A 13822-nucleotide genomic window follows, 5' to 3' on the forward strand; every position below is an offset into this window, starting at 1 on the left:
TAAATAATCTCTACGGATTGTGACCTTTTGAGGGGTAATTTTATCAGGATATATTTTTGTACCTAAGAAACTACCTATTACTCCTTCTTGTACCTTTTCAGGAGCAATTATTAAACCTTTTAATTTTAAAGATTCATTTAATCTCGAATAAGCTACTTTTAGGTCCTCTCCAGATTGCCCACATAATAAAATATCATCCATGTAATGGCAAATTTTTATTTTTGGAAATTGTTGTCTTATTGGCTTAATGGCATGAGAAACAAACAATTGACACATAGTTGGCCTATTGGCCATGCCTTGTGGCAGGACCTTCCACTGATATCTAGCATCAGGTTCCTCATGATTGACAGATGGTAAAGTAAAGGCAAATCTTTGTCTATCACTCTGATGCAAAGGGATGGAGAAAAAACAGTCTTTAATATCCACTATAATAAGTTCCCAATGTTTTGGCAGAACTGACAATAAAGGCAGACCTTTTTGTATAGGTCCCATAATTTGCATTTGAGTATTAATAGCTCTCAGGTCATGTAAAAGTCTCCATTTTCCTGACTTTTTCTTGATCACAAAAATAGGAGTATTCCAGGGTGATTGTGAGGATTCTAAATGTCCCTGCTCTAATTGTTCCTGCACAAGTTCTTTTGCTGCTCTTAATTTCTTGGAGGTGAGAGGCCATTGGGGTACCCACACAGGTGCCTCCGTCACCCAGGGTATGAGCAAAGCATCCTCAATGGCCCCTAGGAAAAACCCAGTCCTTTTCGATCTAATTTTTGAGTAACAGTCACAGGCTCTGGACTTCCTTGTGACATTTTTCCTAATCCTTTTTCTGGAACACACCCCATATCTCTCATAATTTGTTGACTCTGACTAGAGTAATCATTAGTCAATTTAAACTTCATCTGATGTAAAATATCTCATCCCCACAAATTTACTGGTAAAGGGAGTACATATGGTATGAATTCTCCTGCACGTCCTTCATGATCCCTCCATCTTAAAGCCTGAGCACTTATACTAGGAGAAGACTCATATCCCAACCCTTGTAAGGTTTGTGAAGACTGATTGACAGGCCAATTAGAAGGCCACCATTTGGTGGAGATAATACTAGTATCTGCTCCCGTATCTAAAATACCAGAGAAAATTTTTCCTCGAATAATTAACTCCAAGGTTGGTCTTTCATCCAGATCCAGTGAGACATAGGCACATCCTCCTCTGGAGGATCCAAGACCTTTTGTTCCCCTAGTATCCTTTTTATAAGGGAACAAGCCATGTAGGCTAGGCAATACTAAAAGCTGAGCAATACGATCCCCACAGGAAATAGAAGATATCCCTCTAGGGGAAGAGCACAGAATTTTTACTTGTCCTTCATAATCCTCATCAATAATTCCAGGGTGAACAATTAAGCCTTTCAGAGCTGAAGATGAGCGTCCTAGCACCAAGCCTACTGTATCAGGGGGCAGGGGTCCTTTAAAATCAGAGGGGATTGGTTGACAGCCCATTTGTGGTGTTAATACTGCTCGGGTGGTGGCACAGAGGTCCAATCCTGCGGAACCCAGAGTGGCTCTCCGTGGCTCCCCGGTGGCCTCATGGATACCTTGGGTGGCTCGACATTCATGGCCCCATACATTTGAGGGCCCTGGGGTCGAGGGCCCCTCTGTCCGTTTTTTTGGCTGGCTATTAGAATCATTTGTGAGCACTCTCCCCTTAATATCTTTAACTGACCTACACTCATTGGCCCAATGTTTACCCTTCCCACAACGTGGACACATCCCAGGAACTTTCTTCTGTACATTAACTCTGTCTTGACTTCCTGGAATCTGACTCTTACACTGCCTTTTTATGTGTCCTCTTTTCCCACAATTATAGCAAGTAATGTCTCTAATCCTCTTTGCAGCAAGGACAGCTGCTGCTATCCCCGCATTAGACAAAGGACCTCCTATCTCTCTGCATGCTTTCATCCAGGCATTAAGCCCTTTTCCTTTCCATGGTGTAATAGCATTTCTACACTCCTTTGTACATTGCTCATAAACAAGCTGTTCTATAAGGGGCATAGCAGTATCAGGGTCTCCAAAAATTCTACCTGCAGCCTCCATTATTCTTGCCACAAAATCCGAAAAAGGTTCATTTGTGCCTTGAACTATTTTTGTTAAGTTGCCAGTAACTTCTCCTTTATTGGGCAGGCTTTTCCATGCTCGTACAGCTATCTGGTTAATCTGTCCATATACCTCCACAGGGTAGGCCGTCTGATTAACCGTCCATTGTCCCTGGCCAGTCAACATTTCATAAGTCCAAAATGGCTGACCATTAGCAGCATTTTGTCTAGCCTGAGTGGCGCAGGCATCTTGATAGATAGATTTCCAATCAAGATATTGTCCCATTGTTAAGCAGGCTTTCACTGTATTATACCAATCTGCAGGAGTCATTGCATGAGCAGTGAGCCTCTCTACCTGAGCCTGAGTAAAGGAGGCATTAGTCCCATACGTCCTAACTGACTCTGCAAGATCTTTTAACTGTTTATGTCCTATGGGCTCATGATATCGGCCCTGAGCTGGATCGTCAAACACTGGAAATATTTGTTGAATTTTTCTTATTTCTTTTGGCTTGCAGAAAGAAGTTCCCTCCATGTATCTCAGTACTTCCCTATTTGTTAAAGGTGGGGCAGAAGGCACAACAGGCGGGTCAGGGCGATATCTCTCAGCCTGATACCTGTCAGCTTCCTCCTCTAACACAGCCTCATCATACAAGTCCAACTCCCCTTCGCTGTCTGAGGATTCAAAAGATCTTACAGAAGCAGTCTCAGAACTTGATGAGCTTGCCACATGTAAATGTTTGAATTCACTTAATAAAGGATACAAATTATTACCTTCCAAATCTTCAACCTTAGTTTCCTTTTTATCATTAACCTTCATTACATTTTGTTCTTTCCTTTTATTACCTTCTAAGTCTTTAACCTTAGTTTTCTTTTTACCATTACCCTTCATTACATTTTGTTCTTTCCTTTTATTCTGTTTTCCTTTTTGTTCCCTTTTTTCTGTTTCTGACATACTGTCCTGATGTTCCGCTAAAGTCCTCTGGCCCTCTTTCACTTTAATGAGCACACAGGGCAAGAAGAAAATCACAACAATAGGATCAACCTCCCAGGGCAGCATACCTCTCAGAAAAAAGTCCGGATCCGTCCGTCCCATGTGTCAGTTCTGAATCCTCCTTAAAACAGGGATCTTCGCTGGTGCAAGATGTCTTCAATTCCCGGGGTTTCGGCACCACTTGTCACGCCCTCCTCACCAGCAAGGAGGACGCCACAATCAGGATTCTTCTGAACACACTTTATTGGGGACTGCCAAGCTGCTAGATGCGAAGACCCAGAACCACAAAAGGCAACTGTTTATATAGGGTTTTAGGCTGCCTACCCACAAATGATTGGTCAACTGAGGATATGTGGCCACCAGTGATTGGTTACTTTCTGGATGCCTCATTAGCATCGGCCCACGACGGGTTGGAGCATGCGCACTGTGCTTGATTTACACCAGCTGTGACCAAGAAGAGGCCGGAAACTGGCGCCAACTTGTAATGGCGTCTGCACGGCTCCTAACATTTCCTGAGACTAAATATATACTTAGTTACATCTATACACATAGTCAAAACCAAGTTTTGATACAAGAATCTTCAGAAATTATAGTATGCAGAACAAAGTATTAGCCCCTTCCTATTTTAAAGTGTTAACCCAGTATTTGTTAGTGGTTTCATATATTTTAAAACCATACCCAATATAAAAACATTTAGATTTGGAAAAGAAAGGAAAGGATTTTTGACTATGGTTCAAGTAAACATTAGCATTTATTATAATTTTGGAATTGCTATGCAGTTGGCAGTAATATGTATTACTATATATTTTTTAAATTTTTATTTACTTTTTGCAAGCAGTGGGAGACAGAGAGATTGAGCAAGAGAGATTGTATTTACATGCATCTTTGCAAACGAACTCCAGACGCATGTACTACTTTGTGCATCCTGCTTTATGTGGGTACTGGTGGGATCAAACCCAGGTTATTTGGCTTTGCAGTCAAGCATTTTAACTGGTGAGCCACCTCTCCAGCTCCTATATTTTCTTTTAAATGCACTTGTTGTTACTAAACAAACTCTCATTTTAGCTCTGTTAAAAAAAAAAAACCCTGCTGAAATATCTGTAGTGTTTAGTTCTATATTTCAGGTGAGAATTTTCAGGTTTTCTATAAAATTATTTTAGTATATAATGTTGCCTTTATATAATGTGAAATGCAGGGACTATAAGTCAGTATTTCCTTTTGAGCTCCATTAAAACACAATAATTTATGCTAGACAACAAATATGGTGCTGTGATGATGGAATTTTTGCATATATCAATGTGGATACTGAAGCCATTCATCCAGCCTCTAATGTCAGGATGATTGTTTATCCTGCTTAAAAATAAAAAAAATAAGCAAACAAACAATAAAAACATCAGTTGCTCATGGTGACTCACACCTTTAATCCCAGTACTTGGGAGACTGAGGTAGGAGGATGGCTATGAGTTGGAAGCTAGTCTGAGACTAATTCCAGGTCAGCCTGAGCTAGAGCAAAACCCTACCTCAAAAAAGGGTGGGGGGGGGGCTGGAGAGATGGCTTAGCGGTTAAGTGCTTGCCTGTGAAGCCTAAGGACACCGGTTCAAGGCTCAGTTCCCCAGGGCCCACATTAGCCAGATGCACAAAGGGGCGCACACATCTGGAGTTCGTTTGCAGAGGCTGGAAGCCCTGGCGCGCCCATTCTCTCTCTCTCCCTCTATCTGTCTTTCTCTCTGTGTCTGTCGCTCTCAAATAAATAAATAAAAAATTTAAAAAAAAATCAGAAACAAAGGACAGAAAAGATGGCTCAGTGACTTGCTATGCAAATATGAGGACCTTAGCTCAAATTCCCAGCATCCATGAAAAAGCTGGACATGGTGGCACAAACCTGTAATTAGCTAGTCTTGCTGAATTGATGAGTTTCGGGTTTAGGAAGAGACTCCATCTCAAAGAAATAATGTGAAAAATAATAAAGAAAAATAAACTTGATATTGAACTCTGGCCTCCACAGCCACATACATGTGCACACACACACACAATATTAAGAGTAGTGAGGAGATGGCTCAGTAGTGTAAGTGCTCCTCCATCACTGCCCCCATCCATCATAGAACCCCAGTGAGAACATCGCACACATCTTGTAAGGGACCTGCCCATCTTAATTCCTTTGCTATGCAAAGCCTGACTACCCATGTTTGTTTGAATATTCCTCATAACCACATAAATCTGGATGCAATATAGTACGCTTCTATGAGCCCACCTTTCCTACATCAACAGGAGGTGCCAGAAGCACCCGGAAGCTCACCATTCCCAACTGGACTGGAGTACACAAGAGCAAAACAAGCAAGATGTTATCTCAAAAGAAAGTACAAAGAGACAAAGGACACTTTGAGGATGTCCTTTGACTTCCACATATATGCCATGGAAATATGCACACCCATACACATGCAAACACAAATAAATAAATAGGATTTAAAAAAAAAAAAAAAAAGGAAAATGAATTTGTAAACAGTTCACTACTTGGAGCCCATGTAGGTTTTTAAATTTGTGACATCAATCACAAATGTTCACCTTTACTGGGTAAACATTCAGAGTGGTGCCTTTCAGGAGCTTCATACCACTGGGCTGAAATATGTTGATGATGGATATTTATGCAGAGCTGGGGAAATGTCCCAGCAGTAAAAGATACTTGCTTTCAAAGCCTGCTGGCCTGGGTTCAATTCTCCAGAGATTCAAGCCAGGTGAACATCCATTTGCAACAACAGGCTATCCTGACATGCCCCCCAATGCACAAGTAAATTATATTTTTTCAAAAAGAATGTTCATTGCACTTCTGTAAACAAGGTAGTATACAATTTCTGTATGTTTGAAGTATTAAATTGAGTTTATTGTACATTTCCTATATGTAAGCACCATCTTAGATGCTGAGTAAAGTTTTTTTTGTTTTTGTTTGTTTGTTTGTTTGTTTGTTTGTTTTTTGGTTTTTCGAGGTAGGGTCTCACTCTGGTCCAGGTTGACCTGGAATTAACTCTGTCATCTCAGGGTGGCCTTGAACTCATGGCAATCCTCCTACTTCTGCCTCCCAAGTGTTGGGATTAAAGGCATGCATCACCACGCCTGGCTCTGAGTAAAGATTTTAAATTCACAGCCAACTTAAAAAAAATTGTCACATCTGTGTAACCCTTCAGATCTAGTAAATCTGCACTTTTGTTATCTCTGGAAAATGTCACTTCTATAAGTATCATAGTCAATTTTTGTATGTAGCTATTTTCTAGTGTTGTGCAGCTCTTTCTCTGAATTGAAATGTTCACATAGAAAGCTCAGAAAGTGATAAGACCCTCATGCACCCCCAGAACATAAGCTAATATCTAGAAAAAATGAGATTGCAAGGTCCTTATATAAATATATTTCATATTGAAAGATATTGCCAAATGACTTTCTAAAATTGCTAGATGTTAGAAAAAATTCCACAGAAAAACCAGACCATGATGATCCTCTGAAACCCAATTTCTATTATGCAAGCCTTTACCAGGGAGACAGGATGGCCCAGCGTCTCCTTCCTATCTAAGCAGCTGCACCCTGCTTGCATGTTATCCATTTAGCATAGCCACACACAAACTCTCTGAACTTCTATAGTTTTCCACTTGTAGTCCCTAGTCAAATACCCCAGAAGTTTAATCTACCAATAGTATGGAGAATTCAAGATGATGTCAATCTGCATGCCATAACTGTCTATAACATGCCTGGGATATTAGACAAGATATGCAGGGTTTGGAAGTTAGTCCCATGAGTTCATGTCAATGTGAATATACCTTCTAATTCTCCACTCTATCTCAGGTGTCAGCTATTTGTGACTCAGTTTCCCATAACAGCTATAAGAAAGCTTAACCATAAACATTTTATCAGAACAGCCATTTTCTTAAGTTTGTTTTATATTAAGGGATTTCCTCAGTGAGACACATGGCATCTTTAACATTCACTCAACAGTAGTACACACATTTTTGTTCTTACTTCCCTGAGGTCTGAGCTGAATGTTTTTCTAAAATGTAGTGAAGAGTATATAACTGTCTTGGGCAGCTAGCAGGCCACCTTTGAGGAAAATGTTGTTATCTGGCTGTTGCAGGCAGCTCTATGTTGCTGGGACAAACATCCAACCAGACACAGTGTATAGGAGCAAGGGCTTCTTTCAGGCTTACAGATCCAGGGGAAGACCTATCAATAGTGGAAGAAGCGGGCTCCTTTTCACAGATCCAAGCAGAGAGAAACCACCAAACAGCCAGCAAACACTAATAGACAGAAAGCACAAACCACCAGAACTCAAAGTGCTCTGAACACACCTTGTAGGGCTGGACTCAGGTCTAGGAATATGGCCCCCCAGCAAGAATCTGCCTGCCAGTGGCTCAAGTAGAAAGTTTAGTCAAACATGACTGAGTCTATGGGGCCAAATGTTCAAACTATTGCACAGGCTGTCAGGAAACTTGGCAACCTGCTCATACTTCTATTTTATGCTTTAGCACTTTTATCTTGAATGAGCCAGTTTTCATGTTTGATCTTAGGTTTCCATTTCATGTAGCCAGTGTTTATTGGATTACAGTATCTGACATAGTTTTTTTTCTTTTTTGTTTTTTCGAGGTAGGGTCTCACTCTAGCCCAAGCTGACCTGGAATTCACGATGGAGCCTCAGGGTGGCCTCGAACTCACAGCAATCCTCCTACCGCTACCTCTCAAGTGCTGGGATTAAAGGCATGTGCCACCATGCCCAGCTTCCAACATACTTTTGAAAGCTTAAATTTGCATTATCATGTGACTATGGGTATCTGAATAATGTAGTACACATTTCTAGTTTTGTGTGTGTGTGTGTGTGTGTGTGTGTGTGTGTGTTGTACATAAATATATATGCCCATGTGGTGAGCCAGGCACTCACCTACAGAGGGGCGCACTAACCTGTAGTGACCAGAAGTGGAAGGCCAGGTATCCTGTGTGATGGCTCTTCTCCTAGTCTGGTCTGAGCCAGAGTCTGTTTGTGGAGTTGGTTGTTCTTTCTAGAGCTCCATCATTCCTGGGTTTCTGCTCCCTTATAGGATTGGGTTAAGGGCTTGTGGCCATACTTGGGTTCCGGAGATTCAAATTTAGGTGGACCCCTCAGTCCTTGCTTGTCCAGGAAGAGCACTTAACAGTTGAACCATATATTCACCTAGCTTTTCAATGAATTATTATATTGTATGTATGCATGTCAATGTTAGTTTTGTGTGTGTTTAGGTGTGTGAATGTAGGTGCATGCATGCCACATTATGAGTATGGAAGTTACAGAACAAATTCTTACATGTGGGTCCTCTCCTCCCACCTTGTCTTGAGGCAGGGTTTCTTGTTTGTTGCTGTGCTGTGCTCACAGGGTGCCTAATCAATGACCATGAGATTACCCCTATCTCTCTCTCCTTCTCACAGTAGGTCAGCTGAAATTATAGATGCTTGAATTATGTGTGTGCTGGAGTATAAATGCAGGTGTTCAGACTTACATAGGAAACATTTTACCCACTGAGCCCTCTCTTCAGGCTTCACTTCCAGCTCTTATTTTGTTTTTTTTTTCACTTTATAATAATTTTGATTTGATTCTTTCAAAGGGAAACATTAATCAGAGTGGAAGGTCCAGCACACTCTGTCCTGTTTACTGACATGTAATCACAATGCACACTATACATGCCATCGTGAAGAAAATAAGAGTCTGAGCTCTTCTCTGCATGTGTGTAAAGCAAACAAAAACATGATTCACATACTGATCTCAAGCCTGAGATATGATACAGAACAGTTTGAAAAGCTTCTTCGTATTTATAACTATTCACCAAGTAGATTTTAAAAAATTATAACAGTCCACTTAAAAACTAGCCTTATATAGTTCTGAATTAAACACTGTGAGAATTCTCACAATCTAACATTACAAAATAACTCTATGATAAATCACATAGAAGTTGGGGGCTGGAAAGCTGGTGCCATGGTTAAGGCACATGTCTGTGAAGCCTAAGAACCCAGGTTTGACTCCACAGAACCCACTTAAGCCAGCTGCACAAACTGGCACATGTGTCTGGAGTTTGTTTGCAGTGGCTAAACACCCTTGTGTGCCCATTCTCTCTCTCTTAAGTCAATGATTTTTTAAAAAATTAAAAGAAATATAAATGTGTTGGTGTTTGAAGGGGTTTTGAATTTGTTTTATCTAATTTAAGGTTATTAAGTATATAGTAGATGATGTTGTTACTAAAACATGACATAGAAATCTCTTTGGCTTTTTTGTTGCTGTTGATTTATTTTGCTTTACAAGGATATAGGGTCTTTCTCTAGCCCAGGCTGACCTGGAATTCATTAGGTAGTCTCAAGGTAGCCTTGAACTCACAGTGATTTCCTACCTCTGCCTCCCAAGTGCTGACATTAAAGATATGTACAACCATACCTTGCTTTAATTTATTTTTGAAGTAGGTCTCAGTCTAGCCCAGGCTAACCTACAATTCCTTCTGTAGTCCCAGGCTAGCCTTGAACTCACAGAGATCCTTCTAACCCTGTTTCCTGATTGTAAGCATTAAAAGCATGTGCCAACACACCTGGAAAATTTCAACATTTATTGACAATTTTCAAATAAGTACATGATGCATTTTGATCGCAATCTCCTATTACCTTCCATTTTCTCCCCACATCAGCCCCCTACTTCCTCTTCTATTAGGATGTGTGGAGGTTTGTTACCCCCTTCGTCATCCATGTCAAAATGCTGATGGGCCCAATATTGGGAAACTCTGCTACAGGTGTCAACAGCAGCTGTGAGGTCATGAATCTGATGGACACTTCATGCCTCGGAGATATCACTTCTCATCCCCAGATTCATAATCTTTCCATCCCTTCTTCAATAATGTTACTTGAATCCTGGACAGGGTGGTCTAGATGTCACATTTTGCAGTGAGCACTCAATAGACACTCATTCTCAGGATTTTCCCTGGTTTTGAATCTCTCTTGTAGTCACTATCATCTTCAAAAAGAAACTTCTCTGACCAAAAGTGAGAGCAGCACTAACTTATGAGAACATAAACATATGCATACATATATATTTGTGTGTGCACGCCTGTGTCTTTGTCTGTGTGTGTAAGTCAGTTCCAGGGGTACCGTACAACCTATCCATTTAGCCAAACCATAGTATCTCCCCACCACCAAGGTCTGTGACTTTCCCAGCTACAGGCACTTGGCCAGGTTTTCAATACCAGTTCCCTCCCATGGAGCTGACATCTAACCCAAGCAGAGAGCTGCTTTCTTCAAATTGTATAAATCTTTCATCATTTATTTTATTGGAATTGGAAAGCGGTGTTCATTTGAATTTTAACACCTTTACTCAGTAAACATTGATCATATTCTAAATACTTGGGGCCATTGATGGTGCTGAGAAATACAGTTGCTAAACGGGGGGAAAAAGAAAAAAACAGATCCTATCATGACCTTGTAGAGATTCATTTTGTTAAATTAAAAAGTGATGTAGGTTTAAGCTTGAAAATGATGTTATTTGTTTTAAGTCCTTGGATTTTTTTCCTCCATGGTATCTTTTCCTTGTTTTTCTGGAAAATAGATAGTTATTGCACTTATAAGAAATACTTTGATGTAAAATGATAAAACTGCCTGTGCTTAAGATAATGATTACTATCTAACCTCTGTTCATCTCAGGCACTTCACAGATCTATAAAAGCAATGTCCCTTTCCCAAGAGGGAAAAATAAATTTAAATCAATTAATTATGAACAAAATTTCCAAGGACATGAGGACCTGTTCAAGTGAGTTCACAGAGCTCAACCTCTGCGCTGAATCTTCTGTTTGATGGATTGTACTGTTAGAAATTTATTGAAATATTTTAAAATGTTTGTCAGGATGCCTATGAGGCCCCCAAAACAATGTAGGTCTTTGCCTAAACACTTGTTTACGCACTAGAACTAGGTGGAAAGACCCTATTGTCATGTATTGACAGGACATGGAGAAATCAAGCTAGCTGTCATATTTCTGGAAAATTCTATCATGTGCTACTGGATGATAAAAGTCATCAACAGTATTAATAAGCAATGAATCTTTCAAGCTAAAACTCCAGCAGCAAGGTAAGATGTAGCCATAAGTGCAATAGTGGCACATCAGCTATGAGAGTAATCAACCCTCTCTGACTGGACAGGAAGCTCACTCAGTGGGATGGAATTCAAGCTCAGTACTGAGAAACAAGTCAAAGCCTATAACTTGAAAGGTCATAGACCCTAGAAGGAAACTTCCACTGTTCTTTGGATAAATGGAGAGTTGATACCCATCAAAAGTCTTCTTAAGGCATATAGTTATCTCATTTGATCCATGCTGCATTCATTCTTGTTTACAGAACCTTATTTTCACAGATTATAGTGAAAACCCAGGAGACCTAAGGCACATCAGAATCATGAGATGAGAAAGTTGAGTGCATAGCCCAGTCAAGTCATTTCTATCACCCTTGTCAGAGAAATAGTGAATTAAATATGAATGCTGCTCTCACCACTAGCCTGAGATACTCCTCCAGGAAGAAAGCAATAGACATTGTGGAGACGTCAGACCCACCAAAGCAGAAACTCAGAGGCTGCTGAGAGCTCAGCACTAAAGGACACTTATCCCCATGAAGCCTAAGGGGACAGTGAGGAAGAGGAAGCAGGAAGAACGTAACAGTCACTTGGTGGGACTGTGTACCCTGAGGCATAGATCCACCCCAAAGGATGGAATGGAGCATTCATGACCCAGAAGTGATTACAGATACCCCTAAAAATGAAGACCAGGAGTGAAATAGGGGGACCTAAAAGGAAAACCCAATGGGCATATGAACAATTTGCAATATGTGCATATTTTATAGTTTCCCTTAAAATTATTACAAGATACATATGTATAATACATATCATATTATATATATTATGTTAATAATTGATATTATGATATAATAATAATATATAATTCCATGATGTTTATTAATTTTGTGAATGATTGCATTACTATTTATTTGATTGAACATTGATATTATTCAATATCAGTCAATACATTTTTCAAAATGAATTCCTATATGATAATTAATATGCAGGTTTCATCACAGAATGAGTGAGTGGACCTCTTAATCAAACTAACATTTATGTAAAACTCACAGTCAAACATTCACGAATTTGTCGAGCACCCAGTTTTTATCAGCACTCAAGCAAGAAGGAAATTGTTTCTTGCTTTTATCGGGGCTGAAATGAAAAGATTGGATGTGTAATTATTAAAACCCCACATTTCAGGCAAAACAAGTCAAATTATAAGTAAGCTATGGAGTTGCTTTCTTTCACACTGCAATGAATTTTCTTTATGTACTGCAGGTTTAGACTTAATGCTCCACTCACTTAATTTGAAAAGCAAATCACTGAATCCCTTGCATGCCTGTCAAGTATCTATGATAATTTGAAGCACCATATTAAATAGTGCATACTTTAATTAACTAACATCTTAATTTTTCCAAGTGTCATTGGTAAGTTTTAATGTAATAAGCATCACCAACTTTAGTTCAGGTCCTGGGAGACTAAATGACACTGGAATTACAAATAGGAGAGTATCTGCTCTGCATGAAGGTAGTGATTTAAAATCAACACATTCAGAAGTTTTCTGGATGCAAATGAGATTTGAGTGTTAGAATGGCCTCTTTAGTGACCTCTCTCCCCCTCTGCCCAGGCATTGCTCCTGACCATCCTTAAGCAGTCATAAGAAACTCAAGAAATCCCATTTGGTGATTACTAGTACTTAGAACTATAATCTGGAGAGATAACATAACCTTTCAACTTTGCAACTTTTTATAAATATCAAAATTGTCAATTAATAATTCAGCTGTGGTTTCATGTGGACCTGTTTATGGATAATTGAAGGATTCCCTATGGCTTACCTGAAATACTAGTAGTGAGATAGTCATAGCATCACACACTTTCATTGTTTGGACTCAGTTTACTGGGAAAGGCCATCGCCTGAATAAATACCTATATAACCTTATTGGGCACTAACATCTCAGTACATAGTCCCTCTGCTTGCAGCTGAAACCCAACACTCCTCATCAGGCTCCCTTTGACATTCTCCTCATTGTCACTCATGAAGTGAGTCTCATTCTTCTCTATCTCAACAGTGTCTCTTATGTTCCTGCTGTCAAACTGTTCTACCTTGCTTATTTCCATCTAATGATTCCGAGCTTGATTTCCATATAATGAGAAGAGTGAGAACCACAGCATGCTAAATCTTACCACAGGAAGTGAAGACATATTAGTGAATCTAGAAGCAGACTAAAGAGACCTTTACATTGAGTTCTAGAATATAATATCTTCTTCTTCTTAGTCTCCCAGGTCCTATCCAACTTCTAAATACTCAACTCTTGGGATGCTACCAAGGCATAGACTTAGAAAAAAAATTCAATATATTAATATGTAGAGTTAATTTCCAGAAATAAATTAATATATCACCCTCAAAGAATCCCATCATTTTAAAAAGAAGTATCTATACCAATGATGTGATCAGTGGATTTTAATTAGGACTACAGGAGAGGGTGGTAGTCAGTTCAGTGACAGAAACTGACATTGAGATTTGCTGGTTGATTTATTTCAAGTGGTTATCTCTTAACATACTGTACTTGTCACAGTCCCTTAAATATAAACAATTAATAATTTAAAAAAATGCAAAACTAAGACCTTAAATACAGGCCATTGTGAAGCTCATTAAAACTT

The sequence above is a fragment of the Jaculus jaculus genome, chromosome 14, assembly GCF_020740685.1.
Source record: "Jaculus jaculus isolate mJacJac1 chromosome 14, mJacJac1.mat.Y.cur, whole genome shotgun sequence".
Taxonomy (NCBI): Eukaryota; Metazoa; Chordata; class Mammalia; order Rodentia; family Dipodidae; genus Jaculus; species Jaculus jaculus.